We start from the raw sequence: 15,245 nt of genomic DNA, 5'->3' as shown, positions 1-15,245 counted from the left end.
TCTGCCAACTCCAGGCTGTGCCATTCAGCCACTATATGTTTTACTCATGCTGCCACCAACTCCAGGCTGTGCCATTCAGCCACTATATGTTCTACTCCTGCTGCCGCCAACTCCAGGCTGTGCCATTCAGCCACTATATGGTTTACTGATGCTGCTGAGCCTGGGATATTACCTAAAAAATTTTATGGTAGCACTTCAATTTAAATTTTTCAATTCATCTTTTAATCTTACCTGTATAAGAGAAAAAAAAACACGAGACTGGTGGGGGCGCCTAGTGTGATACCGTTAGGGTGAAGGGAAATAGAGAGGGGGAGAGAGGGGATGCGTGGTGTGTAGACCCCTTAGGTAGTAACTAAGTATTAAGCTTGCATATCAAACCACAAGAGGTGTATACAAAGAAGCCAGAACTGCTGGTATGCCTGAGGTCACAGGTGAAATGAAACCGTCTCCTGGAATAAGGCAAACTTTTTTTCCACCTTTTTTTCAACCATTATTTATCTTTTAATCTTAGGGATTGTGAGGCCCTATGGTTTCTTCATGCTGCCGTGAGCAGCAGGCTGTGTCATTCAGCCACTATATGGTTTACTGATGCTGCTGGGCCTGGGACATTACCTACAATTTTTTATGGTAGCACTAGCTACCATAAATCTTCAATTTAAATTTTAAAATTCATCTTTTAATCTTAGGGACTGTGAGACCCTATGGTCACCTCATGCTGCCGTGAGCTGCAGGCTGTGTCATTGAGCCACTATATGGTCTCCTCTTGCTGCCGCCAATTCCAGGCTGTGTCATTCTGCCAGATTATGGTCTCCTCATGCTGCTGCCACCTCTAGACTCTGCCATGTGACTACTTGTTAGATTGGGTTTTGTGGTCATACAGTACTAGTTCAAAGTAAACACCGGGACATTAAATTTGGGAATCTAATATAAATCTTAAATTTTATTTTTTTAAACTCAATGTAATCTTTGCAAGACTGAGGCCCTATGGTCGTTGACGTCATATTATCTGTGGAATTATCACAAGAATCCAATGAAACAGCTTGGAGCAATAACAATGAACCATAACTGATTAAATGAAACATTCGCACTTTCCCAGTAAGGGGGGTGCTGAGAGTCAGGGGCTGGAACTGGTGGTAGCTCGCTTCGCGGCAGACTGCCAGCTCGATGCTCACCAGAATGGGTAATCAAAAAATTCAAATAAATTCAAATTAAATTAAATACAATTTTTAAATTACATTAATTCTAATAGTGATGTCTGTAATCTGAATAACAGTATTAACACTTCCATAACCATGCTTAACTGAAGGCAAGACACATTTGTCGTTGTACTCCTCATCTGGTTTCCACCAGACACACTTGACACCAAATAAGTTTATCTTGGTCTCTTCTGACCACAGGACATAGTTCCAGTAATCCATGTCCTGAGTCTTTTTGTCTTCAGCAAACTGTTTGACGGCTTTTTTGTACATCATCTTTAGAAGAGGCTTCCTTCTGGGATGTCAGCCATGTAAAATAATTTGATGCAGTGTGCAGACCCCTTCATCATCTGCAGCAATGCTAGCAGCACACATATGTCTATTTCTCAAAGATATCCTCTGGATATGATACTGAGGTTCACTCAACTTTTTTGGTCAACCATGGCGAGGCACATTCTGAGTGGAAACTGTCCTGTGAAACGGATATATGGTCCTGCCTGCTGTATGGTCTTGCAAACTTAACTGTTATACAAGCTGTGCACTCACTACTTTACATTGTAGGTTTATTATTATGCTGAACACATCACTTCAAAACTCCCATTTGCTTCTATGGAATTTATGGAAACAATGCAACACAGTGAGCTTGGATCAATTTCTGTAATCCTGGCCACTTTCCTGTTCAGACCAGTTGCTTCCTAACATCACTAGGCAAAATGGAGGGGGGGCCCATTCTGGACATAGGTTTGAATCTAAAAGGTCATTTTCATTTGTAAAAAATAAGTGAAGGGAGACAATCCCGAATCCTGCTAAACTCTCCCCATCCTTCCCCTTGCAACAACATAGTTTTTGGTAAATTGCCACTGCAGTGAGCCAAAGCCAGAAGTGGATTGAAAAGGAATGGGAAATATAAAGGAAGGACTTGTTTGTTAGCAGCTCATTCATGTACCACTCAGTGCATTGAAAACTATTGTAGAGAGCTGTCCGTGTTGATAAAGGTGGCTGAGTATTGTAAGCCTACCTAGTTGCTATTTCTATCCAGTCCATTCAAAACAAAAAGCCTACTCTACTTGTTGTTTATACAAGTAAAGGGTCAAAATCTTGTGCTCATAACTGCAAAATACTCTTCTGTGCGACTGCCATCCATATATGGAGAAGCTTTTTTTGTAGAAAGATGGTTGATCATGACCAAAGTCCCCAGATATATTGAAAAGGAACCACTCTGAGGTCCATAGTAGATACACTCTACAGGTATTCAGTAGGTGTGAGGCAAGCATATCCCACATCCCCTGGACATTCCCAAAGACACAAAAAGATATCTGCTTCTGGAAGAGAACACATGGTACAGCATAAGTTGTCTGAGGATAATGGGGGAGATTTATCAAAACCTGTGCAGAGGAAGAGTTGCCCATAACAACCAAACAGATCGCTTCTTTCAATTTTTAACCCCTCCCCGACCCATGACATACATGTATGTCATGGGTCGGCTCCCATTCTATAACGTGGGGCCACGGCGTGGCCCCTCGTCATAGCGGGTCGGGACCGGCACCTAGCAACGGCCGGGACCCGTGGCTAATAGCGCGAGGCAGTGATCGCGGTGCCGCGCGCTATTAACCCTTTAGAAACCAGTGATCAATGATTCTGCCGCTTGACTGCTCATGCCTGGATCTCAGTCACTGAGCAGTCATTCGTCGATCAGACAGCGAGGAGGCAGGTAGGGATCCTCCTGCTGTCTTGTAAGCTGTTCGGGATGCCGCGATTTTGCCGCGTCGATCCCGAGCAGCTCCCTGAGCTAACCGGCATTAGTTTACTTTCACTTTAGACGCGGCATTCAACTTTGAACGCCGCATCTAAAGTGAAAGTAAACTAATGCCGGTTAGCTCAGGGAGCTGCTCGGGATCTCCGCTGCAAAATCGCGGCATCCCGAAACGCTTACAAGACAGCAGGAGGATCCCTACCTGCCTCCTCACTGTCTGATCGACGAATGACTGCTCAGTGACTGAGATCCAGGCATGAGCAGTCAAGCGGCAGAATTATTGATCACTGGTTTCTTATGAGAAACCAGTGATCAATGTAAAAGATCAGTGTGTGCAGTGTTATAGGTCCCTATGGGACCTATAACATTGCAAAAAAAAAGGGAATAAAGATCATTTAACCCCTTCCCTAATAAAAGTTTGAATCACCCCCCTTTTCCTATTAAAAAAAAAACTGTGTAAATAAAATAAAAATAAACATATGTGGTATCTTCGCGTGTGGAAATGTCCGAATTATAAAAATATATCATTAATTAAACCATACGGTCAATGGCATACGCACAAAAAAATTCCAAAGTCCAAAAAAGCGTATTTTTGGTCACTTTTTATATCATGAAAAAATTTACCGAAAAATTTACTGCGTAGAAACGGAAGCCCCCAAAAGTTACAAAATTATGTTTTTTCTTCAATTTTGTCGCACAATGAATTTTTTTTCCGTTTCTCTGTAGATTTTTGGGTAAAATTACTGATTTCATTATAGAGTAGAATTGGTGGCGCAAAAAATAAGCCATCATATGGATTTTTAGGTGGAAAATTTTAAGAATTAAGGAGGAAAAAACGAGTGCAAAAATGGAAAAACCCTGGGTCATGAAGGGGTTAAAAGGCCTCTGAAGCAAGTGAAGGAAGCAATCTGATTGGTTGCTATGGGTAGCTGGACAACTTTTCCTCTGCACAGCTTTTGATAAATCTCTCCCATTTAAATAATGTTATAACTTAAAAGTTTGGACACTTCCTACAATACCCAATCCTATAGTATCTGCACAACAATTTACATGTATTAAATAAGTTCTGCAATATAGATACAGTGGGGCAAAAACGTATTTAGTCAGCCACTAACTGTGCAAGTTCTCCCTCTTAAGATGAGAGAGGCCTGTAATTTTCATCATAGGTATACCTATCACGCACCTGGATGTGGTTGGTCTGGAACAGGATGTGGATCCTCTACCTGTGTGGCTGATGACTCGGACAGTATCTGGGAGTGGAGTCTAAGATGCCGCTGGTCTTCACCAGAGCCCGCCGCAAAGCAGGATGGATTTGCTGTGGCAGGCGACACCCAGGTTGCTACCCCCAATACGGCTCGACCACACAGGTAACTGGGGAAGGCAAGGTACAGGAGGATGAGACAGAGGCGTAGTCAACTTAGCAGAAGGTCAAGGCAGGCGGCAAAGGTTCGTAGTCAATAAACATAGCGGAAAGGTCTGGGTACACGGGTATGACAAACAAGCAATAGGGTACGCTTTCTCTCAGGCAAATGGTACTGAAGATCCTGCTGGGGGTGTGGGAGGTGCAACAACTTTATAATGTGCTGTTCAGGTGCATTACTAATTATGGGCGTACTGGCCCTTTAAATCTCAGAGCATCAGCGTGCGCGCCCTAGGAGATGGCGAAACGCGTGCTGGAGCTGAGACACAGTGAAGGAGGCAGCAGAGGAGTGAGGTAAGTGACGGGCTGGGACTCACATGCAGGTGCGTCCCGCGATGCGAATCCTGGGCCCCGACAGTGCGCTCGTGGCCGACATGTGCGGCCGGAGCACAGGTAGTAACAGTACCCCTTTTGGTCTCCTCCTCCTTTTGCGGCTAAGAAATTTATTTAGCAGGTCTTTGTCCAGAATATTGTCCTCCGGCTCCCAAGACCTCTCCTCTGGACCGAAACCTTCCCAATCAACCAGAAAAAAGCGTTTTCCTCTGACGAACTTAGAGTCCAAGATTTCCTTCACAACATACACATCTGATGTACCAGAGATGGGAGCAGGAGAGATGTCCCTTGAAGAAAAACGGTTGAAGATGGCTGGTTTCAGGAGAGAAACATGGAAGGAGTTCGAGATCCGGAGAGAGGAGGGAAGATGAAGGGAATAAGCCATAGGATTGAGCCGTTTCTTGACTTTATAGGGACCCAAATAACGAGGATCAAGTTTATAACTGGGTATCTTGAAACGGATATATTTAGGGGATAGCCAGACTTTGTCACCAGGAGAATACTCAGGAGGAGGACGTCTCTTCTTATCTGCCTGAACTTCCATTCGAGAAGTAGCCTGTAGAAGTGAAAGACGTGTCTTTTGCCAGATGGAAGAAAAATTCCGTACTTGTTCATCGATGGCAGGAACTCCAGAGGAAGATGACAAAGGAAGAGGAGGACGAGGGTGAAGTCCATAGACCAGAAAGAAGGGAGAAGCACCAGAGGAATCGGAATCTTTGTGGTTGTAGGAAAATTCAGCCCATGGTAGCAGATCGACCCAATCATCTTGACGCGCAGAAATACAATGGTGTAGATAGTCTCCCAACACCTGATTCACCCTCTCGAACCTGTCCATTGGACTGAGGATGGTAAGCCGAAGAGAAATCCAACTTGATTTGAAGACGTGAACACAGGGCCCACCAGAATTTAGAGACAAACTGAACCCCTCGGAGACAATATGTGAAGGAAGTCTATGCAAACGAAAGATATGGGATATGCTGATGGGAGACCAGGTAGTGGCACAAAATGAGCCATTTTAGAAAAATTATCTACTACCACCCATATGACAGTATTGTCTTCGGAAGAAGGAAGATCTGTAATGAAATCCATGGCAATGTCAGACCAAGGTAGTACAGGAACTGGCAAGGGTTGAAGCAGACCTGCTGGCTTGGAACGGGGAGTCTTGTCCTGGGCACAGACTGGGCAGGACCGAACAAAATCAACGACATCCTTTTTCAAAGTTGGCCACCAGTAATGTCTTGAGATGAGCTGTAGAGTCTTACGAATACCAGGATGGCCAGCCAGAAGAGAAGAATGTCCCCATTTCAAGACTCGGAGTTTCACACGAGGTGGAATGTAAGTTTTTGAAGGAGGCGGGTGTTGGAGACTAGTGTTGAGCGTCATAGGCCACATTCGGATGAATATTTGTCATATATTCGCTAAATTCGCATATTCGTAATATTTGCGATTTATTTTCACAAGTGCGAAAATTAGCATATAAAAATTAGGATATTCGAAAATTTGCATATGCAGATGTTCGCATATACGAAAATTCGCCCGGCGGTCTCACACAGTAGTATTAGAGCCTTCTTTACACCACACAAGCTGTAAGCAGAGAGGGATGATCACTGTGATGTGTACTGGAAAAAAAAAAAAAAGAATAATCATAATTGCGAATATATAATGCTATATTCATGAATATTCACGAATAAAATTTGCATTGCGAATATTCGCGAGCAACACTATTGGAGACTTGCTGGTGCTGTAGAAATGAGACGCTCCAGCAGGATAATATGCTGTGGAAGAGATTCACAGTCGTGCACATCTGAAGACCTGGAGAGAGCGTCAGCACGGACATTCTTTTCTGCAGGGTGTAAGTGGATGAAGAAGTGGAATCTGGAGAAAAACAAAGACCATCGGACCTGTCGTGGGTGATGGGCTGACTGGAAATAAAGCAGATTCTTGTGGTCAAAATAAATTGTGACAGGAAGTACCGAACCTTCCTAGAGGTGACGCCACTCTTCTAAGGCCAGTTTGATGGCTAGTAGCTCGCGATCTCCGATAGTATAGTTTCTCTCTGCAGTTAAAGTTCTCCCTTTAGCAGACTTTTGTGTTAAAACTGCCCCTGCTCCTACTGAGGAAGCATCCACTTCCAAGAAAAATGGCTAGTTAGGATCAGTTCTGAATAAAACAAGAGCAGAAGCAAAGGCGGACTTCAACTGTTTGAAAGCTTCTTCAGCCTCTGGTGTTCACACCTTGGGATTAGCTGTCTTCTTGGTAATGGAGACCTTCACTTGTAACAATATAGCCCAAGAAAGGGAGACTGTTTTTTTTTTTTTTTTCAAAAGTGCATTTCTCCAGTTTGGCATAGAGACGATTTTCCCGAAGACGCTGAAAGACTTGGCGGAGATGAGAGCGATGAGATTGAGGATTGGACGAATAGATGAGTATATCGTCCAAATAGACTACGACACAGGTGTAAAGAAGATCTCGAAAAATATCATTGACGAACTCCTGAAAGAGTGCTGGAGCATTATAGAGTCCAAATGGCATGACAAGATACTCGAAATGTCCATCATGGGTATTAAACGCGGTCTTCCATTCGTCCCCTTTACGGTTGCGAATCAAATTATATGCCCCACGCAGATTAAGTTTTGAGATTTTGGCACCTCTCAGGCGATCAAATAATTCCGAGATTAGAGGTAGTGGATAACGGTTCTTTACAGTAATTTTATTTAACCCACGATAGTCAATACAAGGTCGCAAAGAACCTTCTTCCTGATAAACAGCTTCCGAAGATTTTCTTGGATATAGTGTGCCATGGCCTGGGTTTCTGGAACAGACAAGGGGTAAATTCTGCCTCTGGGAGGAGTGTTGCCAGGCAGTAAGTCTATAGGGCAATCGTAGGGACAATGTGGAGGCAATACTTCAGCTTGCTTTTCGCTGAAAACATCCCCAAAGTCCTGGAGAAAAGTAGGCAGACCAGGCAGAGGTCTAGAAGTTGGTTTCAATTTAGTAACACGTACATGGAATGTGACTGTTACAATGTGGACCCCAGCGTAGGACTTCTCCAGTTTTCCAATCTAGCTGTGGGGCATGGAGCTGTAACCAAGGTAGACCAAGCAGGAGAGGAGAAGTACAGTATATTTGCAAATTATGGTGGAAAATAAGTATTTTGTCACCTACAAACAAGCAAGATTTCTGTCTCTCACAGACCTGTAACTTCTTCTTTAAGAGTCTCCTCTATCCTCTAACCTGTATTAATGGCACCTGTTTGAACTTGTTATTAGTATAAAATATACCTGTCCACAACCTCAAACAGTCACACTCCAAACTCCACTATGGCCAAGACCAAAGAGCTGTCGAAGGACACCAGAAACAAAATTGTAGACATGCACCAGGCTGGGAAGACTTAAACTGCAATAGGCAAGCAGCTTGGTGTGAAGAAATCAACTGTTGGAGCAATTATTAGAAAATGGAAGACATACAAGACCACTGATAATCTCTCTCGATCTGGGGCTCCATTCAAGATCGCACCCCGTGGTGTCAAAATGATCACAAGAACGTTGAGCAAAAATCCCTGGACCACACGGGGGAATGAATGACCTGCAGAGAGCTGGGACCAAAGTAACAAAGGCTACCATCATTAACACACTACGCTGTCAGGGACTCAAATCATGCAGTGCCAGATGTGTCCCCTGCTTAAGCCAGTACATGTCAGGGCTCCTCTGAAGTTTGCTAGAGAGCATTTGGATGATCCAGAAGAGTATTGGTAGAATGTCATATGGTCTGTTGAAACCAAAGTAGAACTTTTTGGTGAAAACTCAACTCGTAGTGTTTGGAGGAGAAAGAATGCTTAGTTGCATCCAAAGAACACCATACCTACTGCAAAGCATGGGGGTGGAAACATCATGCTTTGGGGCTGTTTTTCTGCAAAGGGGCCAGGACAACTTATCCGTGTAAAGGAAAGAATGAATGTGGCCATGTATTGTGAGATTTTGAGTGAAAACTTCCATCAGCAAGGGCATTGAAAATGAAACAAGGCTGGGTATTTTAGTATGACAATGATCCCAAACACTACAACGAAGGAGTGACTTCATAAGAAGCATTTCAAGGTCCTGGAGTGGCCTATTCAGTCTCCAGACCTCAACCCCATAGAAAACCTTTGGAGGGAGTTGAAAGTCCGTGTTGCCCAGCGACAGCCCCAAAACATCACTGCTCTAGAGGAGCTCTGCATGGAGGAATGGGCCAAAATACCAGCAACAGTGTGTGAAAACCTTGTGAAGACTTACAGAAAACATTTGACCTCTGTCATTGCCAACAAAGGGTATATAACAAAGTATTGAGATTAACTTTTGTTACTGATCAAATACAGTGATCCTTCGACTTATGATGGCCCCGACATATGATCATTTCAACATATGATGGCCTCTCAGAGCCCATCGTATGTTGAAGGCAGCCTCGACATATGATGCTGCTGTGTGTCGGGGCCATAGCATAAACGGCTATCTGACAGCGCTGACAACTTCAGCAAATGACAGATAGTTGTATAATGTGCCCCGTGTGCCCCGTTCTGCATCCTGTTACTCACATGCTGTCCTGCTAACTCATACAGGCTTCCACTGTGAGCTCTGTGTAAGCCCCCCCCCCCCCCCCCAGAGCAGCCATAGCCAATAGCCTGCAGCATCTTGCTGCAGGCATCCAATGAGCTGCTCCCCTTCCTTTCCTATAGAGCTGTAGTCGGCAGGATCGTAATGAAGGACATTCTGTCCCCCCTGAAGGTATTTAAAGAACTGTAAAGTACTGTATGCAATGTCACACATCACATACAATACATATACACACTATACACCCCATACATCAATGTTTCCCTATCAGTGTGCCTCCAGCTGTTGCAAAACTATAACTCCCAGCATGCCCAGACAGTCAATGGCTGTACATGCATGCTGGGAGTTGTAGTTGTGCAACAGCTGGCGGTACCCTGGTTTGTTAAACACTCCCCATACACTCCACATACAATGGTCATCCCAGAACCAATTGGCAGTTTCCCATAGAGATATGTATTCAACATACAATGGTTCCGAGGCCCCAGAACCAATTACTATTTTTACATAGACATATGTACTCGACATATGATGGTTTCAACATATGACGGTTCTCCTGGAACCAATTAATATCATATGTTGAGGGACCACTGTACTTATTTTCCACCATCATTTGCAAATAAATTCTTTAAAAATCAGACAATGTGATTTTATGGATTTTTTTTTCTCATTATGTCTCTCATAGTTGAGGTGTACCTATGATGAAAATTACAGGCCTCTCTCATCTTTTTAAGTGGGAGAACTTGCACATTTGGTGGCTGACTAAATACTTTTTTTGCCCCACTGTATATATCAAATTATCTTAAAGACAAATTAAAGATAAAAAAAAAGAATAGTATCACCAGTATCACTGAAAACTATGCAAATAAATGTATATTGCGTAATGGAGGCAGGACTGTCCTCCATTGCACAAAGTCAGTGAAGAAAGTGTGGCTGGTACAGGAATGTTCAAATGTATTGATGCAGTACAGACAGGTTTATTTTATGGTAATCTCCACTGATTCATACCTACCATTTGGATCCACTATCTTTGACCTTTGAGCCCCAATTCTTTATATACCAAATTTGAAAATTACTTCTATTTAAAAATCTTAAAGAGTACCTGTCACCAAACAAAACTTTTAATATACTGTTCCTTATGTAATTATAAGACACTTTGCTATTTACTTGCTGTTAAAATTCTCAACCTTTATATGTTTTTAATATGATTGAAAAAAATGGCACTAGGTGGCTCTGTTCTGTTCCCTGCGCAAGTCAAACAGTTATTTTGGTCTCCTCCCGGCCTGGCAGGAGATCAAACTCAGGAAGTGCGTGCAGGGCATGAGGGCATGGCGTGGCACAGCTCCTGCAAGCTTCAGTGATGTTGCACCTGCTAAGTTCCTTAGGCCCACTTTCTCCTGCCGGAAGCTCACACAATGTGAGCGAGGGGAAAGGTATGATACAGAGTTTTTTAAAGCTCAGAAATTTTTTATCAGGGCAGGAGGGGCTTTAGAAGTAGTTTTATGTCATGAAAAAATTTATAAAAAACTATCAAAAAGTCTGATCAATATAAAAATGGTACCGCTAAATACGTTAGATACGGCACAAAAAATAAGCCCTCATACTGGCCTGTCCGCAGAAAAATAAAAAAATTATAGGGGTCAGAAGTTGACAATTTTAACCCCTTAAGGACTCAGCCCATTTTGGCCTTAAGGACAATTTAATTTTTACGTTTTCATTTTTTCCTCCTCGCCTTCTAAAAATCATAACTCTTTTATATTTTCATCCACAGACTAGTATGAGGGCTTGTTTTTTGCGCGACCAGTTGTCCTTTGTATTGACATCACTCATTATATCATAAAATGTATGGCGCAACCAAAAAACACTATTTTTGTGGGGAAATTAAAACGAAAAACGCAATTTTGCTAATTTTGGAAGGTTTTGTTTTCACGCCGTACAATTTATGGTAAAAATGATGTGTGTTCTTTATTCTGAGGGTCAATACGATTAAAATGATACCCATTATTATATACTTTTATATTATTGTTGCGCTTAAAAAAAATCACAAACTTTTTAACCAAATTAGTACGTTTATAATCCCTTTATTTTGATGACCTATAACTTTTTTATTTTTCCGTATAAGCGGCGGTATGGGGGCTCATTTTTTGCGCCATGATCTGTACTTTTTTTTGATACCACATTTGTATATAAAAAACTTTTAATAAATTTTTTATAATTTTTTTTTAATAAAATGAATTAAAAAAGTAGGAATTTTGGACTTTTTTAAATTTTTTTTCGTTCACGCCGTTCACCGTACGGGATCATTAACATTTTATTTTAATAGTTCGGACATTTACGCACGCGGCAATACCAAATATGTCTATAAAAAATGTTTTTTACGCTTTTTGGGGGTAAAATAGGAAAAAACGGACGTTTTACTTTTTTATTGGGGGAGGGGATTCTTCACTTTTTTTTTTACTTTTACTTTTACATTTTTTTACATTTTTTTTTACACTTGAATAGTCCCCATAGGGGACTATTCATAGCAATACCATGATTGCTAATACTGATCTGTTCTATGTATAGGACATAGAACAGATCAGTATTATCGGTCATCTCCTGCTCTGGTCTGCTCGATCACAGACCAGAGCAGGAGACGCCGGGAGCCGCACGGAGGAAGGTGAGGGGACCTCCGTGCGGTGTTATGAATGATCGGATCCCCGCAGCAGCGCTGCGGGCGATCCGATCGTTCATTTTAATCGCGAACTGCCGCAGATGCCGGGATCTGTATTGATCCCGGCACCTGAGGGGTTAATGGTGGACGCCCGCGAGATCGCGGGCGTCGGCCATTGCCGGCGGGTCCCTGGCTGCGATCAGCAGCCGGGATCAGCCGCGCATGACACGGGCATCGCTCCGATGCCCGCGGTTATGCTTAGGACGTAAATGTACGTCCTGGTGCGTTAAGTACCACCTCACCAGGACGTACATTTACGTCCTGCGTCCTTAAGGGGTTAAACATATAACTTTTTACTGCATGTAGTTATGATTTTTTTTAGAAGTAATACAAAATCAAACCTATATAAGTAGGGTATCATTTTAACCGTATGGACCTACAGAATAAAGATATTCACTGCATAGAAACGGAAGCCCCCAAAAGTTGCAAAATGGCATTTTTTCATCAATTCAATTCATCAACCGTGGATATTTTGGTAAAATGACTGTCACTGCAAAGTAGAATTGGTGGCACAAAAAATAAGACATAATATGGAATTTTAGGTGCAAAATTGAAAGCGTTATGATTTTTAGAAGGTCATGAGGAAAAAATGAAAATGCAAAAACGGGTAAAGAACCATGCCAATTTTCATTTTTGCATTTATGTTTTTCCTTCTGTGCTTTAAAAATCCATAACTCTTTTATTTTTTCACCTACAGACCCACAGATTGTTTTATGTACTTTGTATTGACATCTTTAATTTTACCATAAAATGTACAATGAAAGCAAAAAGTTGCAGGCAGAAATTTATTAGAAAACTGCAATTTTGCTACTTTTGGGGGTTTGGTTTTTACGCTGTGCACTTTATGGTAAAAATGATACAGTATCTGTATTCTGTAGGTCAATGTGATTAAAATAATACACAATTCATATCATTTTTCTAATATTGTACTACTTTAAAAAATTGCAAAAAAATGCAAACTTTCTAACAAAATTCATATGCAGAAAATTGTCCTTTTATGACCCCTATAACTTTTCTATTTTTCCATATACAGGGATGTGTGAGGGCTCATTTTATGCGTCATGATCTGTAGTTTATATCTGATGGGACTTTTTGATTGCATCTTTTATCTGATAAATAATGGGATTAAAAATCAGTATTTTTGGTGTTCGATATTTTGTTACATTTATGCCATTTACTGTGCGGGATCATAAACATTATGGACCAGATTTATCAAAGAATGTCTACTGTAGAGCTATTTTCCCACATTTATTTGGGTGGTGGGTGTGACTAGCGTACATCTTGTTTATCAAGAAGGTGCAGCAGGATGATGAATTTTGCGCAGCTCTGCTGTGGTGGGAAAAGCTCTACCACATACACTTTTCCTAGACGCTTGTGAGGGAGGGAAGTAGAGACTTTCCCGGGTCCTGAATTTGGCAGGTTAGGTGTTTTTACTTACTTTCAGACCTGCCGGGACATTTTTACTTGCATTTTAGACGCTGCAATCAAATTTGATTGTGGCGTCTAAGGGGTGAAAGACGGGCATCACCGTGATCGATGATGTCTGGCATTAGAGATGGGTTCTGGTGGCAGATAGCCGCCTGGACCACCCAGCTGTGACCCACGCTCAGCTCCTGAGCGCGTGTGATAGAAGGGGAGTGGGACGCTGTCGTCCACAAAAGGTTAAAGGTTGAATTGCGGAAGGTAGAAGTGATTCTCACGCCTACTCGTAGGTGGTGTAGCTTTGCGCCTAAAAAAGTACCTTTGCGCACAAAATAGCAACTTTTGACAAAAGTGGCAAATGATAAATACATGACCACTGCATGGTCAAAAAGAAAAAGTTCTATGGGCAGGCAAAAAGAATGAAACTGTCCATATCAAAAGATGCATAAAAGTAGCTAAATATGCTGCTTGCGCCTGAATTGCGTCAAAACACAGACAAAAATAATGCTCTAAAAGCAATGATAAATCTCCCCCTATATCTAATAATGTATCATTTTTTTTTCTTTCCTTTGTAAAATGGGAAAGAAAGTATAATAAAAAACATTTATTAGGGAAGTTTTATATAATTTTTGAAACTTTTTTTTTTTTTTTACACATTTTAAGTTTTATATGCAATCATTAAATTGCATTCACTGTATAATGCTATGCCTATGGCTAAGCCAGGCTAATCGGTGAAGGCAGGTAAGGGGACCCTCCTCCCATTTTAGCTCATGGAACCCCTGCAATCACTTTGGAAGGGGGGGTTCCATGAATCACATCTTTCACTTTCACTGTAGACTCTGTGATCAGCATTGATCTAAAGGGTTAATGTCCAGAAGCGGCGGGATCGTTGATGCCTGTCATTAAAGGGGTACTTTGGTGGAAAACAATTTATTTTAAATCAACTGGTGCCAGAAAGTTATACAGATTTGTAAAATTTAATCTTTACAGTACTTATCAGTTGCTGTATACTACAGAGAAAGCTCTTTTCTTTTTGATTTTTTTTTCTGTCTGTCCACAGTGCTCTCTGCTGACACCTCTGTCCGTGTCAGGAACTGTCCAGAGTAGGAGAAAATCCCTATAGCAAACCTATCCTGCTCTGGACAGTTCCTGACATGGACAGAGTTGTCAGCAGAGGGCAGTGTGGACAGACAGAAAAGAAATTCAAAAAGAAAAGAACTTCCTCTGTAAAAAACAGCAGCTGATAAGTACTGTAAGATGTAGATTTTTTTTATAGAAGTAATTAAAAAATCTGTTTAACTTTCTGGCGCCAGTTGATTTAAAACAAGTTGTTTTCCACCAGAGTACCCCTTTAACAGTGAGTGTCTGGCTACTGATAGTAGCCAACATTCCCTGTTCTGAAGCGAGCGCAGCTCCTGCGCTCGCATTAAAGCCGCTTAAGGATTCAGGGCATACAGGTACGCCCTTGGTCCTTAAGTACCAGGACGCAAAGGCATACATGTACACCCTTCGTCCTTAACAGGTTAAAGTCTGCTTTAAGTTAAAAAGGCAGAATTTTTGTTTTTTGCAAAAAGCCCCCCAAAATCCCAGGAAAGGGAAGCAGAATGGAAATGTAAAGGAGCCCCCAACTCCCCCCAGGGCCCCATGACTGCTCCTCACAACAGGTGACCTCTCAAGAGAGAGAGAGCCAGACTGCAGAAGCTGGAAAAGATCAATGTCAAGAAACATGATAATTGGACATCAATAGGGTGGCGAAATTAATGGAAACCATACTAAAAGATGAAACTTAATAGGAAAGGTTAAAGGACCTTAACATGTATAGCTT

The sequence above is a fragment of the Hyla sarda genome, chromosome 1 (genome assembly GCF_029499605.1).
Source record: "Hyla sarda isolate aHylSar1 chromosome 1, aHylSar1.hap1, whole genome shotgun sequence".
Classification (NCBI taxonomy): Eukaryota; Metazoa; Chordata; class Amphibia; order Anura; family Hylidae; genus Hyla; species Hyla sarda.
Note: the sequence above shows the minus strand (reverse complement) of the source record.